The sequence below is a fragment of the Crocodylus siamensis genome, chromosome 5 (assembly GCF_052110815.1).
Source record: "Crocodylus siamensis isolate JL-2025a chromosome 5, ASM5211081v1, whole genome shotgun sequence".
Taxonomy (NCBI): Eukaryota; Metazoa; Chordata; order Crocodylia; family Crocodylidae; genus Crocodylus; species Crocodylus siamensis.
In genome coordinates this window covers 132,389,293-132,407,304 of record NC_143399.1, presented here as the reverse complement: position 1 = coordinate 132,407,304, position 18,012 = coordinate 132,389,293, and the positions used below count along the sequence as shown (strand labels likewise).

The following is an 18,012-nucleotide window of genomic DNA, read 5'->3' as shown; positions in this document are numbered from 1 at the left end:
GTGGCAGGGCTGTGATATCATGGGACCAGGGTTTCCACGGAGACCAGCCCCAGCAGCGCTGGCAGGGCACATGGCTGGGTGGGAAGCTGCTCTGGGGCTGGGGCTAGGATCTTGTGGTGGTTATAGTGAGGTCCAGTGTTGGGGCAGAGCTGTGATCCACTGCTTGCATGCCCCTGCCCAGGGCCTGTAGGCAGTGGATTGCAGCTCTGCCCCAGCTCTGGACCATGCTGTCACCGCTGCAAGATCCCAGCCCCAGCCCAGCTGCATGCCCTGCCAGCACTGCTTGGGCCAGTCTCCACGGAAACCCTGGCCTTGTGCTATCATGGGGCTGCTGCTGCTGGGGCCTCCATAGAAAGTAGCCACAGTGACATGGGAAGGGACTCCTGGGAAATGGAGTCCATCATGGGCCCAATCCAGCCCACAGGCTGGACTTTGCCTGCCCCTGCTCTACACAATCCTCACATGGTGTGTCCAGGCACTGATCTCTGTGCTCCTGCTAACATACTTCAAAAAGCCTTACCAAGGGTGTTCATACTGCTTGTTCCTCAAGGTGTGTCTATGCCCCATGCTCAGAAGGGCTCTCCCATGAACCCTACCCCAGGGCTGTTTTGTCTGGGCTGAAGGAACCTCTTCAGCTGCCATACCTCTGGTCCTCCCTTCTTACCCCTTCTCCGCAACCAAGAAGAAGTGACAGTACTTTGTCCAAAGCAGAGGGAAGAATCCGGGGCTCTCATGTAGAGCTGCAATGCAAGTTATCTGATTTGGTGAGCAGGTCCCAACGCTTAGATCAGTGGTTATCAACTGTTTTAGACCTCAGGCACCACTTAGAAAATGCCAGCTCTTACTCTTCACTTATTTCTTGACTACAGAAAAATAACAGTGCATAATAATAATAGCAATTCTTTTGTTGCAAAGAACTCAGAAAGACCACAACAGGTCAGAATGTTTTTAACACTATGAATTCCTATATGAAATCTCTGGGTTTATCTTGTGAATCATGTTTGCACACCTAACAGTGGTAACATTGTGCAGCACCCCACAGCACCCTTGAAAAGATCTCAAGGTATGCCAGGATACCACAGCACCCTGATTGGGAATCACTGAGTTAGAAGGGATGTGCAAACCAGTTCAGGAGAAGAACTGACTTCATCCTTACCTACTGTCTGGCCTGAAGCCTTGTTCTGTTCAAGCTACTTTAGATACATTGAGATTAAGAGAAAATACTCTTACACTTCACAGACTGGTCATTCCTATAGCACCAGTCCTACATATCCTCCCTTTCTTCTGAGACATTTCAGATAAAGGCCCAACAGATCTGTCAATGTCTGTATTTAGCCCCTGTGCACTGCTTATTGCTCATTTACTAGAAGCTTTAAGTTTGTTCATTACTTAGTTGGTAGTATGCACTATGAACAACTGACAAGAAGTCCCACAAAGAAAAATGCTCCATGCCTTGAAGCCACCACTCACACCTATCCTATGTAAGTTGATGGGTGGGTAACAGACTGAATTCACAGTGCTTGCCAATCAATAGCAAACATGCTCCAGGTCTAAACAAATTGCATATATGCCATACCTGCCAGAGATGCACGAGCAGCACAGGGAGTCTAGAGATGCTAGAAAAGTAGAAAGTAGAACAGAGTTCCTCGCTGATGCAAATTAAACTTGGTTGAAAACCTTTGAAATTTTGGCAAACAATTTTGCTCTTATTTGAAAAGCTCCACATAAGGCTTGGTTAAGATTCAGATATGTGGCTGCTGCTCTGGATGCTTAGTTAAATCCTTTGGATTTCTCCTCATGGAAGTGGATGTTGAAGTAAAACTAAGCAGTACTGTACAAGTCTAACTAAGCCTATGTATATTTTCCTTTAAATCTGTATTATTTGGGGGCTTCTCTTTCTCTCTCCATCCTATAAAAGTATCTTCACTTCTTACCTTCTTCACTTTTTGTATCATTTTCTTTTTCTAGCTTTGTTGAAACTTTGCATTCAAGAGAGATGTAGGCATTTTTGGATTTGCTGGGAATAAAAAATGGTGTAGCTCAGCCTATCTTCCAGTGCTGCTATTAATCAGAGCCACAAAAAAAAAAAAATACAGAAAAGACATTTGAAGAAACATAGTAACATGAACTAGGCAACATCTACAAATGAAAGAGCAGTGGCTAACGTATTTCAACATTATCAATCACTTAAACAGTCTGCTGTGATTTTCACACCACACCTGCTGTGTTGCCATCATCTGTTGTAATCATAGGTAGTTCATACTTGCAGCAGCACAGCCAGGAGTTCCACCTGGGTATGATTGCTGGTAATGTATCACAGCAATCAAGATGTAAGTGTCACAAACTGATTCCCTCTGCGTACATTGTGCCTTACAAAATAAGGTAGTCATATAGCACCAGTGGTTATGTTTGCCATGCATATATATTTGCATGTGAACCTAAATTTCATCTGCAATTACTGAAACGTGCCTCCATAAATGTTACTAGCTCTAGGTATATGTATGCACACGCACATTGAGTATTGCCTACATCCTCTTTTAGGACCAGTTTTCAAAAGACCCCATCTTCTTCTTGGGTACAACATGCAATCAAATATTTTGCATTTACAATTCAATTGGCAGTTCAAATAAAAGTTACTGTTCAGCTGTCTACAAAATGACTAGTGCCATTAGGGGTGACCATCATAGAGGACAATCCAGTTGTCCTCTGTCCTCTATTGATACAAAACCCAACTGCTTTATGTCCTCTATTTTTCTCTTCATTCAAAGAGGTTTAGATCAAGTGCCCTATGACTATTTTAATACATGTGGGGGCTTAAAACGTGATGCCGCAGTGATGCTGGAGTGTTCTAATTAGAACACGGAGCAGACTAGATTAATTTAGTCTCCTCCAACACATTCTAATTAAAATGCCAATGAGCACATGTACAGGCAGCCAAAGTGTGGAACTCATTGCCACAAGATGTTTTGGAAGCTGACAGCATAGCCAGGTTCAAAAGGGATTGGGTACATTCTTGGAAGAAAGGAACATCAGCAGCTATTCAGCATGGGAGTTAGGGCTACAGACTCTGAATCAGAACATCTTGGATCTTAAGTGCTGGAGGCTGCAAATAGGAGAGGAAAGGTAGAAAAAACCCTGATCATACCCTGTTTGCTTTCCCTTTCAGCATCCACTCTCTGCCACTATGTGACACACAATATTGAGCAAGATGGATCTATGGTCAGTAAATGTCAGTTTTTATATTCTTATGATCTATTACATCTATGATTTTACTGAAAATCAGGCATGGAAATGTTGGCATTATAACATTTTCAGGCAGAAAGCATAGAGAAGCAGTTATTGTCTCTCACTCTTCCCTGCTTCCAAACTGGGGGGGGGGGGCAGAATTTTAAAAATCACTTCTTTGTATGGGAAGGTTAGATGAAAGCAATAGGTCTTACAGTTCAATCAGGAGATGGTAAGAGTCATGATTCTTCTGATCTCCTTGGTCCATCTGCTAGATGACCAGCACAACTAGGCAACCCCATGCTGGAGGCTGACAATTCCATTGTTCTCATCAAGTGTAACCATTGGGAAAGGTCACAATCTCAGAGAACGAGGTGATTTCACAGATAGCTTGGATCAGCCCCATGGAAGTTAAAACCAATTTGGCTCTGTTGCCAGTGATAAATCAGGGCAGTGAGTGGAGGATCAGGTATGACTACTGAGAATGATAGGTTAACCATTGAATTTTGAATCAACAGGATCTTTGCTAAACTCAGCAATTTCATTTTTAGTTACAGTACCCAATGGTGATCAAGCCTGGACAACACAATAGCCACATCCAGGTCTGATAAGATGAAAGTCAGCTTTCTGGCCAGATTCTGGTAGCAGAAGGATCTCCTCATTATAGCAATTTGTGTACCTGGTAAGGGTGAGGAACCCTGAAAGAAACTTAGGTTGAAAACCACCATAACAATTTAAGTTACATACGCTCACTAAAGGATGGGTGCTGTCGTGGTTGGTAACTTCCTTAGGTAGGTTATACTGCAGTAGAGTAGACACTGCTTATCCATAAATCTGGTTTATTGGGATGTCTTCTAAGAAACTGATTCAGCCTAATCACAGTTAATGGCGCAGACTGCTGCTTAATTGGGATATCATTAACATAATGAGGATGCATTCAGTTAGCCTGGTGCTAACAGGTTATATAGCATTTAACCTGATGTTTAAATAGGTATGAAATCCCAAGATCTACATGTTAAATACAGACTTTGCAACAGATTAAAGGGGGCAGGGGGAGCAGGGGAGAGAAAGCATTTAATACTCCTAGCCTGCTATAAATGGAATTTTGTCTTGCATTTTCTTCCATAAAATATTTCATTTTATATCCTTGCAGACTTCCCAAGAAAAAAAAAAAAGACGTTCTTTTCAGAGTGTCTGGCTGGCCAGAAGGGGGTTCAGCCTAAGCAAAGCCAGAGGCACACCAGTGAAATGTTGTTCTTTCCTATTCAGTAATCAAAAAAAAAAATCAGCATCTCAATATCATGTATCTTTTGCTTTTCTATATGACTTCCAGTACTTTGAGATCATTTATATTATTCCCTAAAAGCAACTAAAAATAAAAATGAGAACAGCATGACTTGTGCAAATTAGAAACAGAGAGGCTCAGCCTGGAGAAAACACCTGGATTTTAAAGTTTCTGAAGTTCTGGGTTTCAAGTTTCAGGTGCCAGATTTTAGCCTGGAGCAATATGGAGACAAGGAAGGGACAACTTCAAAATGCTGATCAAACTGTGGGTTTCAGTACCAAAACTATCTCTTTCTTTTGAAGCCTTTGGTTTGGGCCCATTTCTATTTCAAATTCCATTTATTGGAAATGGGTCAAATTGACAAAGGCGGCGTTGGGCTTGTGGTCTCATACAATGTGTAGAGAAAATAGCTAAAAGTCTCTGTCGCGGGGCACTCCCGCGCCCCGCTCCTAAGGAGAGACCAGGAAGAGGAGAGGCCTGAAGCAACACAGATGGGGGTTGCTAGGGCAACCAGGCAGGTCAGGTGGCCCAGAGAGGGGCAGGGCCAGGCCCTTATAAACAGCTAGGCCAAAGCCTAGGGAGCAGTTCCCTTCTGGCTGCTGCAGGAGTAGGAGCTCTGTGGCTGAGCTGAGCAGCCTGAGGCAAGGGGGGCAGCCTTACCCCACTAACAGGCTGCAATGATGCAGGGAACAAGATCACCCTGACTGCAGGTAGGACTGAGAGCCCGGTAGGGCTTGGAGTTACGGATAGGCGTGTGGAGCCTCGGTTTAGGTTGGAGCCAGAGGGCTTAACTTTGAGTTACAGTTTACACCGGAGGACCGGGTGAGGCTGTAGGGGAGCGAGGAGGCCTCAGCGGGGCTCCCCAGCAGTTTGGGGGCTCCGGGTGCCCAGTAGGGGCACGGTGCCAGGGGGGGCACAACGGTGGTGCCGGAGTGGCACAGAGCACGGGGTTGGACCCCGGCCCGGAAGGGCGGCACTTTGCCCGGAAGGGTGACGAGAAAAGACCCAAGGAAAGGGTCAAGGGGGCCAGGCACGGCTAAGGCCACCTGAGCCCCAAGCGGGGGCCAGGCACGGCTAAGGCCACCTGAGCCCCAGGCCCGGAGAGGGCGCAGAGCGCGGAGAGCGCGATACAGGCCCCCGGGAGGGCGAGGCCCGGAGAGGGCGCAGCGCGGAGAGCGCGATACAGGCCCCCGGGAGGGCGAGGCCCGGAGAGGGCGCAGCGCGGAGAGCGCGATACAGGCCCCCGGGAGGGCGAGGCCCGGAGAGGGCGCAGCGCGGAGAGCGCGATACAGGCCCCCGGGAGGGCGAGGCCCGGAGAGGGCGCAGCGCGGAGAGCGCGATACAGGCCCCCGGGAGGGCGAGGCCCCAGAGAGGGCGCGGCGCGGAGAGCGCGGTACACAGGCCCCAGAGAGGGCGCGGCGCGGAGAGCGCGCAGATACAGGCCCCAGAGTGGGCGAGGCCCGGAGCGGGCGCGGCGCGGGGAGCGCGGTACAGGCCCCGGAGCGGGCGCGGCGCGGGGAGCGCGGTACAGGCCCCGAGAGGGCACTGAACAGGAAGGGGACCAGACAACGTCCCCCGGGACAGCTGCAAGGCTTGGGGCGTGCTAAAGGGGAGGTTTTGGAGGCACGCATTTGCCCATAAGGCTGGGGGAGAGGACCCCACTTTGGAGCGGTAGTGAGACCATTGAGGTGCCGTTAGGTGCGAGTAGGCAGCCTCCCATACTGAACCAATAAGATCTAAGACGTGGCGGGCGAGTAGAGGGTGTCAGACCACCCTAATTGGCACGGCAAAGGGGCGCTCGCGAGCTCACGGCCGCTCGCGGGGCCATCCGTGACAGTCTCCTTGAATTCAAAGTCCTCGCTCACTTTTATTTTGGTGTAGGCCACAAATGAGCACACAAGCTGGTAGAGATGTAGACAAGAATGTGGAGAAATTTGATATTGGCTCAGTAGGTCAGTGCAAATAAGAAACGTCCTGTAGTTTTCATACCACAGGAAATCTGGGTTGAATTTGAGAAGGAGGCCTTAGGGAATATGGTGAGGATCAAGTGAACTGGTGTGAACTGTTCATCCATTATACCAGGTTGAACTGATTCATCCATTCTTGCAATAAAATCATCCTTCCCTCATAGTCAAAATGAGGTTCTGAAAGATGCGTTTGTCACTTGGCAAAGCCAGTGCAATGATTTTTTAATAACTCTTCAAGGCCTTCCTGTAGCCATGGAAAGTACTTTTAGGGTTAAGCTCAGTAAGCTAAAGATAAACATCCTACCAGGTTAAGCTTGACCTCTATGCCAACTGCACATTCTGACGGGCATTTCTCTAAAGTAGCTATTTCCCTTTATCATCATAGGCAGTGGAAGATTGGGGTTAAAGGGGCTTAGCCCCCCAAAATGCAGGCAGCCTGGGCACAGGTGGCTGCAGCAGGGCTGGGGGTTGGGTGCACACAGACAGAGATGAGCAGCCGGAGCCTGCAGGCAGCCAGAAACTCAGCCTGGCTGAGCTGAGTGTGGAGCAATGCCCAGCAGATAAATGTGTGGATGGGAAGTGGCATGGGGCAGGGAAGGGGCGTGTGGGGGGACAGATAGAGGCCCCCACGGGGAGGGTGAATAGGGCCCTGGGTCAGGGCATGAGATGCTTGGAGCCCGGGTGGCTCGTCCAGGTGTGTGGGGGGGCTCCCACCTCTGTGTGCTCCCCCGGGGCAGGCACAGGGGACACGTGCCCTCTGGATCTGTGTGTGGGGTGGAGGTGGCGGCTGCTGTAGGCTGGGCTCTGCACTCTGCTGCTGATGCTCAGCCCCCACAAATCGTATTTTCTTCTTCCACCTATGCTTATCATCCCAGGAACCTCCACAGATTTCTGCTACTCGCACACAGTATCAATGTGGAATGCCCTGTTTCCCTGCCTTAGCAAGACTGATCAAAAGGGCATGGCAAAACACGCACACATCAAACTGTTCTCTTAATAAGTAGGTGCAAAAATTGGTTCCATCTTCCTTAGCAGACTATAATCAAATGGTTTTTAAAATGACTTCCAACTTTTTATCTAGAACTGGCCTGGAATTATTTTGTCAATTTTTTATAACGAGCTTTAATAGAAAAACTTTGAAAATACTATTCCTAGCTCTAACTTTTGTTGTCAGTGCTTTTTGAATATATATATTTTTAATAAAAAGATGTATTTGGACTCTGGGGTTTGTTCTTCCTGATACTGTAATTAAATAAACTTAAGGTGAAGAGTTGAAGGAATATCCATTTTATTTTATGGGGAAAGTATAAAGGCTCAGGAAAGGTAATATTGCTTAAATCAGGTTTCTGAGTGACCTGAGCACCTTTTCACAGACTCCAGTGGGGCAACAGCCTAGTTGCAGGTTGTATAATTTTTATCCTGCAAACATATATGGAAAAGGTTAAAAAGATATAATTAGTCTCCATCTCTCCTCCCACCTCTGGCCCACACGAACACTGTCTCTTACTCAACCTGTCATTGTCAGCAGCATTATCCAGGTCTCCAGAAAAGACAGCAATAAAAAATATGGTAATTTAATTCAGAATGATTTTCCTTTTATAGTTTGCATAGTCTCCTTGCAGAGATATCTATTAATAAACTATAGGAACCATCTTATGTTTATGTAGAACCTTTCATCCCAAAGGATTCCAAGGCAGTGGTTAGTTGCAGGAATTATTTCACTTATTCTTGACAGATAAGGTGTCTATTTTCCTCTTATGGCAGGTCTCTGTTTGAGAGGTAATGTTGAGTCAACCCACATGAACTCCTACAAAAGTGAGTTGCCTGCTGCTAGACTCCTTCACAAAGCAAGCATATTCCCCACACACTTGGCTAACTCCACTGGCTGGGGTATGATGTCACACTGTAGTCAAACAAAATGTATAATTAGGAACTATAGTCAAAGAATGCCTTTTATTTATACTAAGCTAGCCTTGAATTGTAATATCTCAGACCTGGGAGCACAGATATAGAAGAGTTGCGGGGATGCAGTAGCTCTGCACTCTGTGTGACTCTCTGAGCTCACTGGCTTGTCAGCATAGCTCCTGCCAAAACTGCTGCTTTGGTGCAGCTCCAGAACCAAGGGAAAGAATGCTGCTGCTACTCACCCCATCCTATCTTGCCCTGCCACAAAATTCAGAGGTAGGAGTGGTAAGTGGTGGTGGCTTTCATTCTCTAGGTTCCAGAGCCATGGCAAAGCAACAGTTCTGGCAAGAGCCATGCTGACAAGCTGGTGACCTGAGAGAGCTCACTGCACATATACGACACAGCGAAAGAGTGAGGTGACCACACCCCCGCACCTCCTGGGTCGACCCATGCTCAGACTTTAGTGATACAAAAAAGATGAGTCTTCTGATACTTGAAATAAATGCTTTGGGCCAGGCACTAAGTAGCATAAGTCAACCATCTGCTGAGTTTAGAATACTAAACTCAAAATGGGAAAATAGTGAAAAATGGATTAGGGAAGGCATATACTATCTTCAGTGCTAGAAGGGACAAAAACTGTGTAAAACTGATGCTCATCTTGCAGGATCATTTGATGCCAACAGTTTTTTTTTGCCCATGCATGGATAATTGGTGCCTCCTTAGTCTGGAGAAGGACCCACAGGTGCTGCCAGTGGCATCAGCTGCAGGGCCGGAGCTGGCGAGTTCCTGCAGGTGCTACCAGTAGTGTCAGTAGTGGGGCCAGAGCTGACAAGCTCCCGCAGGTGCTGCCACCAGTGTCAGCAGCTGCCCTGTCAGGGAGGGCATGTGCCCCCCCCCATGCTCTCCCTATGTCTCACTTATGTGCCAATGTGCAGGGGGGCTGGACCTGATGATCTTTAAGGTCCTCTCCAAACCCTAACAACTATGAAACTATAAGCATGAACCTCAGGATCTAGACCTGTTTAGAGCTGGGAGTTAGGAAGCAGGATTCCTGAGTTCCATTCTCAGCTCTGAATTATTGTATAATGTCAATGGATACTTTTGAGTACCCAATTTGGGGCAGATTCACAATGTGAGGTAACCACTGTGACTCTGCTCTCCAAAAAGGTAATATATCTCCTTTGACTATGCGTTGCCTTTTTCTTTTACTAACAAACTAACTGACTGATCTCTGCTATCTGGGAGATTATTTAACACTTAGCCACAGGTAAACACCCTCCTTCATTTTTCTTCCTATCGTCTAGCTGCAGTTGGTCTAATAAAAGATATCACATATACACAAAGAACCTTGCCTGCCTATGTCCTTAGACCAACATGGCTACCACCAAAAACCCAGGAAGTAGGTGGAAAGAAGTAGTGGGAAGGTGATGCAAGGAAGAAGCATAGAAGCTTAGGGGGCCGAGGGAAAGACTGAAAGTTTTTGGTTTATTTGTTGTTTTGCATGCTTGTTTGTTTGATGGGTTGTTGTTTTTTTTTGTGGAGGGGCATGTTTGTTCCATGAAAAAATAAACTGCCCAGAAACCCAGGACACAAAGTAAATTGGCCTGAATAAAGAAGTTGGGCAAAGGTTCTGCTCACATCCAGGCTCCCGGTTTAATTTCTTACCCACTGGAGTGCACTGCAGATTGAACTGGGAGTATTGGTAATGCCTCCTTGCTTCCTGTTGTATTATCACAATGACTTTGAATAACAAGGTCAGCTAAGTATCTGTTTTTCATGGACTATGAATCATGAAAATGATCCCAAGAGGCATCCCCAAAGTGAAGTGAACTAGTCTGAAATGGAACCTGCAGTAATTTTAAACCATGGATATGATAACTTACCCCACTTTTCACCATTTACAGAGTCAGAGCTGATTTTCTGAGTTAGCTAGTCATGTGTTTGCCTTAATTGTGGAATTCATGAGGATGTAGTCAGTAGGTTTGTGGGACAACATCAGTTTATATCCAAATGAAAACCTAGCCCAGTAAACTTCCACTGAGATCACTGGACCAAAATATATTTATATTTCAACAGGCAACTATTTAAGTTAAAATCAAAATATACAACCTTCCTTACAATCATGACAAATCAATGAGAAAGACTTAGTTTTCCCCTCTGCCCATGGATTTTAAACAAAAGCAATTATGTTAAAGTTAATGGAATCACATTGGCATGAACATGAGAAGAAAAACAGACCCACAGTACCCATGTCAGCATTTCTTTGCATCCATGTACACTGGCACCAATAACATAGGAGGGCTGGAAGTATCTGGTCAGCCTAGGAGCAAATTCTTTAAGAGGATTGTTGTAGCAATACTTCCTTGAATTAGAACTGTGCAGAGTCTGCAAAGTTCCAGACCTTGGAAAAAAGCTGATAGAAAAGTTGTCAACAGAAGTTTTCTATTGGAAAAAAAAAGTTTTGTTGAACACCAAAATAAGTAGAATATGTCAATTTCAATGAAATTTTCATCAGGGATAAGTCAAAACATTTTCTTTCATCCTTCTTGCTTTGTTTTGATAATATTGGAAATGGTTTTGTTCCTGTAAAGTAAAATCACTTTGATTAATTTGGGATTTCATATTACATTAAAGTCATATTTATAATACTAGAGATGACATACTGCATTTTCTCAAATACAAAATGACCCTGAATATAAGACAACCCCCTCCCAGTAATTAGATTCTATATATGGAAAATTCATAAATTTATTATAATTTTCCAGGTATAGAATCTAATTATTGCAGGTTTTGTCTTGAGTTTGTCCCCCTTCTACTACTACAGCAAGGAAAATAAATCTGGGGGCATCAGGTCACCCCCCTACCCTCTGCCTTCCCCCCAGTTTCTTTCCTCTGTAGCCCTTTTCCCCCTCCCCACTAACTGTCATACCCTGCTCTTCCTAAGCCATCAAAGTGAGGGGCAAATTTGAAAATACTAACCTAGAAATGAACATACCTGTAGTAATTTCCATGTAGTACCCGTAGACTTAGTTAATCCAGAATTGGTTTATTTTACTTTTTTTGAAACTGCTGCAAGTTTTAGTACAGATACTCCATAAACACACTTTTAAGCAGCACTTTTGTACCTACTTATGTATAGTACAAAGGGGGTGTGTCTGCATGAAACAATAGCTTAATAATACCATGCAGTAGCACGTCACAGCACAAACAGTACTAATACAGTACTGCACAGTATTATTAGGCTACTGCACACTAGCAGCACTAAAAACACGTGCATTGGCACTACTGCACAGTAATGCCAGTTATTGTATAGTAACACCAGTTACTGCACGTTGGTTTAGTACTTGATTATACAAATACTAAACTTAATGCACAGTAACTACAGCACGGTGTGCATTTTTTTGCAACAATATTTATTTCTATATAAATAAATAAATAAACATATAACTGTACCTCTAACAACCTGTCAAGTGATCACTGTGGTTCATTTGGCAGATCAAAACCTACTTTGTTGGTTAAACTATTGTAATCCTGTTACACAGTTGTCTGCACCCCCACACCTATCACCATGCCAGTGCTATTGCTCACTGGGGGCTGGACTCGATGATCCTCTGGGGTCCCTTCCAGCCCAAATGTCTATGAAATGAAATTGTTCTTTCAGAGGGTTTGCCTCTGAAAAAGTCTATGCCAGTCTCCTCTCCGCCATATGAGGTCTTACATTTACTTCCTGTTGTCCTCTCATATCTTTCTATAGTACCAGTACATTTCACTCAGCCCCATTTTAATACAGTCCTCGACTGGGGTCTGAGTGTCTGCTTATGAGCAGGTTCCTGGCTTTCCACAGGGCATACCTGAAGCAGGAGATGAACTGGTCAAAGCGAGCTGTCAGCATCTTGTCCTTTTGGTTAAAACCAAGCATTTTTGGTATTGAGGGGAAGGTGTTAGGGCTAGCTTTGGCTCTGCTGGTGCTGGTCTGGTATCGTAGTACCTCCAGGCCTAGTGCCAGTTCCCTGTGGAGGGAACACCTGCCTGTTTTTTTTTCCAAATGTGCACACACACGTTCTCTCTCTCTTTCTCTCTCCCCCCATCAGTGTGCTTGCCCAATGTGGACCATGTGTTTTAAAATTCATCAGCTACATAAATTGGTTTCCATTACTGAGTTAATGCTGTTTTTGGCAGCAGTTTAATGATAGACAATGTATTTACTGAGGTTTCCTCATATGTGAAAAAGCCTCATCTTGTATTTGAGTAAGTACAGTATCTTACATTTATACGTTAATAGAACACAATCTAAACACAATGAATTGAAATAATAAAGTTACATAAAATACTGTACCTTACTGAAATGACACCATTTTATCAAATAAAAATGCTTAAAAATCATCAAAACAAACTATTTCAGTGGTTTAGAATTTTTTTTAGAATTTGCATTTTATAGGATTTTCATTTAACTTCTAAAGTATAACTTTTAATTCCAGCTGTGCACAGTCTATATATTTTTTCAAAGTAAGAATTCTCTGTGGAAAGAAAATTCAACTTTCCAACCAGCTCTGATTATAGTACTTAAAAGCTTTTATTGAAGTAGCTCCTTTTTCTTAAGCTACCCATGGACAACATATTTAAAAATCTGGCATTTTCCAGCCTTGCCTAAATATGCTGAAAGTTCCTCTAGATTTGTTGTCAATAGTGTCAGAATAACATGCAGCTGTTCTCCTGTACCAAATGTACCCACCATGCAGAGGCCTGCCACAAGGCCTTCTTTTCTAATTAAGTCTTGAATAGGATCTATACAGGGGAGGTTACTTATATTACACTTTAACATTATTTCATTGAGGAATATTTGTAAAGCATCATGTAATGTTTGGGCTAAATATACATGCTTTTGAACACTGCAATAACAACAAATGATTAAAAATATCCACTGGAACATCAAAGGGATCCTGCTTATTACTTTTATTTTTGTTTCTTATACGTATACTTGAAATTATAAGACAAAAACAGAATTAGCATTTGTAAAGTCCTTAGTGAAAATCAGCTATTGGTGTAGCTGACAACAGGAAAAACAGCTGCAGATTCTTCTAGCTACTTATCTTCTGTCATAGAAGAAAACAGAAGTCTTGCCAGAGCTAGCCATCATATTACAATTTTTTGTAATTTTGTCTCTAAAATGGATTCGCCCTGTGATTTTTCCAAAATGCACAGAATTCCCATAGGCAAGTCTGAGACTTTCTATCAGATTAATTAAATTGTTCTTAATGAAAGCATCAGTATAACAAAAGATAGAATTTCACACCATAAAGAGCAAATGTGTAACTTTGGCTGCTTGTTTCTCGTCAAAGTCTAGTCCCCAGTTCTCTGTTCTTGGAGATGATGCAAAAATGGAGATGCCTAGAGTGGGGCAAAGGTGACTACCATCTTTCCATTTGGCATTCTGAGGCCAGCTGGTAGTTCTAGTGAGATCGGCTAATTTAGTTACAAGTGAAAGCATAAGCACATGCAATACTGCACAGTTCACATAATAATAACTATCTCATTTGTAGCTATTGTTGCATTGTTTGGTATCAATCTACTTGCACCAGGGTAAACTTCTACTGGAGAAATAGGGTGGTAAACAGGATCCGATGAGTGAAAAATGTGACGTCTGCAAGAGGCATCGGGGGTGCGTCTATGCAAGATGTCTGCTGCAGAGTAGACTAATTAGCTCCGCAGTACATCTACACGTGCAGCCCTATTAGGCCTCAGGAAACTAATGAACTTCGCAGCAGGGTAGTACTTGTAAATACAAGTACTATCCTGCTGCAGAGTATTTTACTCTGCAGCACTGCATGTGTAGATGCTGATGGGGCTGGCTAGAGCATGATGGTGCTTCAATGCAATACCAGCCTGCTGTCTAGCCTCACACTGGAGCACCCTTATGCCCCAGCCAGCACCTCTGCAGCACATTGAGGTGGGGCTGCTCCAACCCAGCTCAATGTGCTGTAGTCCTGGATGTCACATTGGAAGCAATAAATGAGAGACCTGGGAGCAATGAACTCTGGCATGATATAAGTGCTGGATTTTATTGTTTTGCCTTAATAGCTTGCAGAGATGTGCCTGGGGTCTCTAGACACATGAATGAGAATTTAGAGCAGCTGAGCAAGGATTCAGCTTTCAGAAGAATGGAGAAGAGAGAAAGTAAAAGGGGAAATAATGAGATGGAATTAGAAAATGTCTGGATAAAAATCCAAGATTAATGAACAAACCAGACATATTTTGGAGCTGTGCATTATGACACTAATGTGTGTAAAATGTTTGGGTGTAAATTCCATTAAAAGAGACCTAAAAAGCAGACCATACTTAATGAATTAGCATCTGTCTCTTGTTAGTACTTCCAAGCCACATGCCTGACTCATTGTAGGCAGGAAAGAGCATATCATCAGATATCAGTGCCAGGAGAAACAAAACAAAATATAAATGGAAAAAAATAACAATAGTAAAGAGAGGGGGGAAGTTTAAGATATTAAAGTAGTACAGTCGACTGAAAAGCCCTGAGAAGCCACAGAGATACGCTGTGACAGGAGAAGATAAGGCTATTCAGCACCTTTTAATACTGAGCCTCCATATATTCAATACAGTTGTATAAACAGGATTCTGGTCTATATTGCTGATGGCAGATGTACTATTGATCTGGCATGCAATGATGAAACTGTGGCCTGTGAATATCTTATGCCAGCCTGAAAGACCTAATATGGCTAATTCACTATGCAACTATGCAGACAATAACAATAGAAATAATAATCATGCAAAGCATTAGGCTAATTAAAATACCCTAATCTTTCTGTCAGATTATCCTTTTTGCTATTTTAATGGACCATTGTTGTCAATATCCCCTGCTGTCATCATGAAGTGGGAATCCCGTAGAAACTAATTAATTTATTCCAACTCACATAAAAATACGGGGATTTATTTTTAAGCCTTCTTTTTACCTCAATGGTTATGCCCTAAAAATACAGACCTTTATATCCCTCCCTTTTCATAACTGAATCTTTCTTGAGACATAATACAAAAGTGGGGAGCGTTTGTTGGAGATTAGAAACTAGAGAACTGTGAGCTGGATTCTCCTCTCAAAACAGCTGCAGTTTGGTTAATCAAGGTTTTCCCTGGTGCACGTGAGAGAACAGTCAGTGCCCAAATTTACAGCAAGGACACTAGGAAGATCTGAGTCTGAATGTTTATAACACATTGTTTAACTGACAAAACCTGTCTGGATTGGAAGTGGTACACAGGCAAATAAACAACTCAGGGTTGTTATCTGGCATATTCAGTTTTGGGCACAGTTTTGGGTAGTAGGGAAACTGGAGAGAATTCAGAAATAAGCAACAAAAATGATAAAGGGGTTGGAAATAAGACAGATGAGGAAAGTTTGAAGGAATTAGATATGTTTAGTTTGGAGAAAAGGAGACAGAGATAACAAGATATTTGTTTTCAAATATCTGAAAGGCTGCTGTAAAGAAAATGAAGAAACATTGTTCTCCCTGGTCACAGAGAGCAGGACATGACACAGTGGGTTTAAACTGCAGCAAAGCAAATTCAAATCATATCTCAGAGAAAATCTTCCTACTGTAAAAACAGAAAGAGTGAAACAAGCTACCTAGAGGACCTTCCTCCCCCTGAGATTTTCAAGAAGAGGCTTAATAGTCACCTAAAGCAATTTAGAAATACTGAATGCTGCATCTGTGCAAGGGATTGGACTAGGTGATCTTTGAGATCTCTTCCAGCATTATGGCTATATGATTTTTTTTTCGTATTTGTGAGTACAAATGCAATTTGTATTTACAATTTACATATATGTATGTAAATTTAACTCACAAAGGCAGAGCCAATTCATGTTGTAATAAACTGGGTTCCCATCAGCACCTTATTCAAACATGGTCAATTTTGGTGAAGGATGACATACATTGAACTGCAGCTTACACTCCCACTGGTTTTGTACTTGTTAGTTCATACAAAGGGCAGCTGATGCTTTGTGAAAAACAGTCTATTTAGAGACCAATCTGCTGGTACAGCATGTATTTTCTGTACATCCTTTCTTCTGCTTTTGATCACTTTAGACTATTTGCATAAAAATAGAATGATCTTTGTTCTCTTGCTGCTCATTCCTCACTTTAAGGGCTAAATTCTGTTTTCATTTGCATTGGGGTAATACAGCAGGTCTACCCACTGTGGTTCAGTGGTAGCCTCCTTGTTTGCCATACAGGAGACCTGGGTTCATTTCCTGAACATACATATAACTACAACCATTGAGGTACCAAATGTTTAGGCTTGCCTGTTCCTTGAATTTGATCTCAGTGGTCTAAAGGGGTGATGGAAGGTCTGGGCAGGCTCTACTCCTCCATGCTCCTGCCTAAGTATATGTGTCAAAAGTCCTGGTGACTCCTCATGCAAGCACTATGATCCAGAAGGATTGACAGTTGCTTACTATAGAAACACAGTGGAAATGTAGTGTGTAGTCCTCTCAAAATCAGTCAGTGGGGTTGTTTGTGTGCATTAGGTTAATCATGTGTTTGCTTCATTGGAGCTAGACTTGTAAGGTTGAATTCTGATTCCACTGACTTTGTTAGAGATACTTTAGGTGGTCTAACACAGATCAGAACCTGGCTGATAGTCCTGATTTTGTGACATTGTAGCTATTTGCACCTGCACCAGTTGAGATGTCACTGGAATTGTGAGCGTCTTTGGGGAAAGTTAGGAGTGAAGACACAAAGCATATTAACCTTCCTACTCATTCCTAGCTATTTCCCCAGAATCAGGCAGCATAGCTCCCTTGAAGCGGCTCTGAGGAGACATGTAGTGCTGATTTAAAGTTCTGTGAGATGGCTGCTTACTGGCACATCCTCAGGGCTGCTCTGAAGCAGCTACGTTGCCTCAGTTCTGGGATTTGGCGTGCTTAGAGGGGGAGTGAAGTGACAGGGCATGCTTCTCAGTGGTGGTCCTTGAAAAGATATGGAGGCAGAGGATACCAGCCGTAAAAAGCTATTCACATGTCCATAAACTGCCAAGTGGGTCTTCAAGCAAACAAGGCTAGATTCTTATGCAGAGATGTGTGGGAAAGGGGAAGGGAAAAATCCCCCTTCTCATGTGGACTGCGTGTAATATCAGGTTAGAACAGCTATGCCTCCAGAGAGCGCAGAGCTCACTCCCTCAGCACTCTGGGGCAGGAAGGGATGGAGAACAGGCAGAGACATGGCTAAAGGTGGGGTGGTATCTTGATGTAGCCCCTGAAAAGAGGTAGCCATCTGCACATTCCCCATGTTCTGAAGAGCTCCTATGAGGCCTAATGCCTCCAGTGCTCTACCCAGTGGTGCTTCATTGTACTGCCAGGCAGGAGGGCCTCTGTGATATTGACACCATGTAGCCCACAGTAATCCATCCCATCCAATGGAAGTAGTCCTGGAATTCTACAGGGATTGTGTACACACCGCACATTCTTAGTTCATGTTTTCCTCCCTCTTACAGTCAAACTTCACAAAATCCATGAGGATTCAGAGCATTTCCTACCAGTTCTTTTGGGATCTTTTGTTTTAAATCCAAGTTGTTTATTAAAGTTATTTTGCAAAAATTTATGATGCCAGCTTAATAAGCAGAGTGGAA

At 43.6% G+C, this 18,012-nt stretch overlaps 1 protein-coding gene and 1 long non-coding RNA gene across 3 annotated transcripts in view; one reads left to right on the top strand and one right to left on the bottom strand.

The window, feature by feature from the left end:
• LOC149864595 (uncharacterized) overlaps nt 1-18,012 on the bottom strand; it is an 85,395-nt gene that overhangs the window by 30,487 nt on the left and 36,896 nt on the right. The window lies entirely within an intron of this gene.
• The window catches only part of CDCP1 (CUB domain containing protein 1), a 155,610-nt gene continuing 142,699 nt past the window's right edge, over nt 5,102-18,012 (top strand). The window contains exon 1 of the mRNA XM_090050437.1: nt 5,102-5,220. The gene's annotated coding sequence lies outside the window, so the exon portion shown is untranslated. The remainder of the gene's footprint in view (nt 5,221-18,012) is intronic.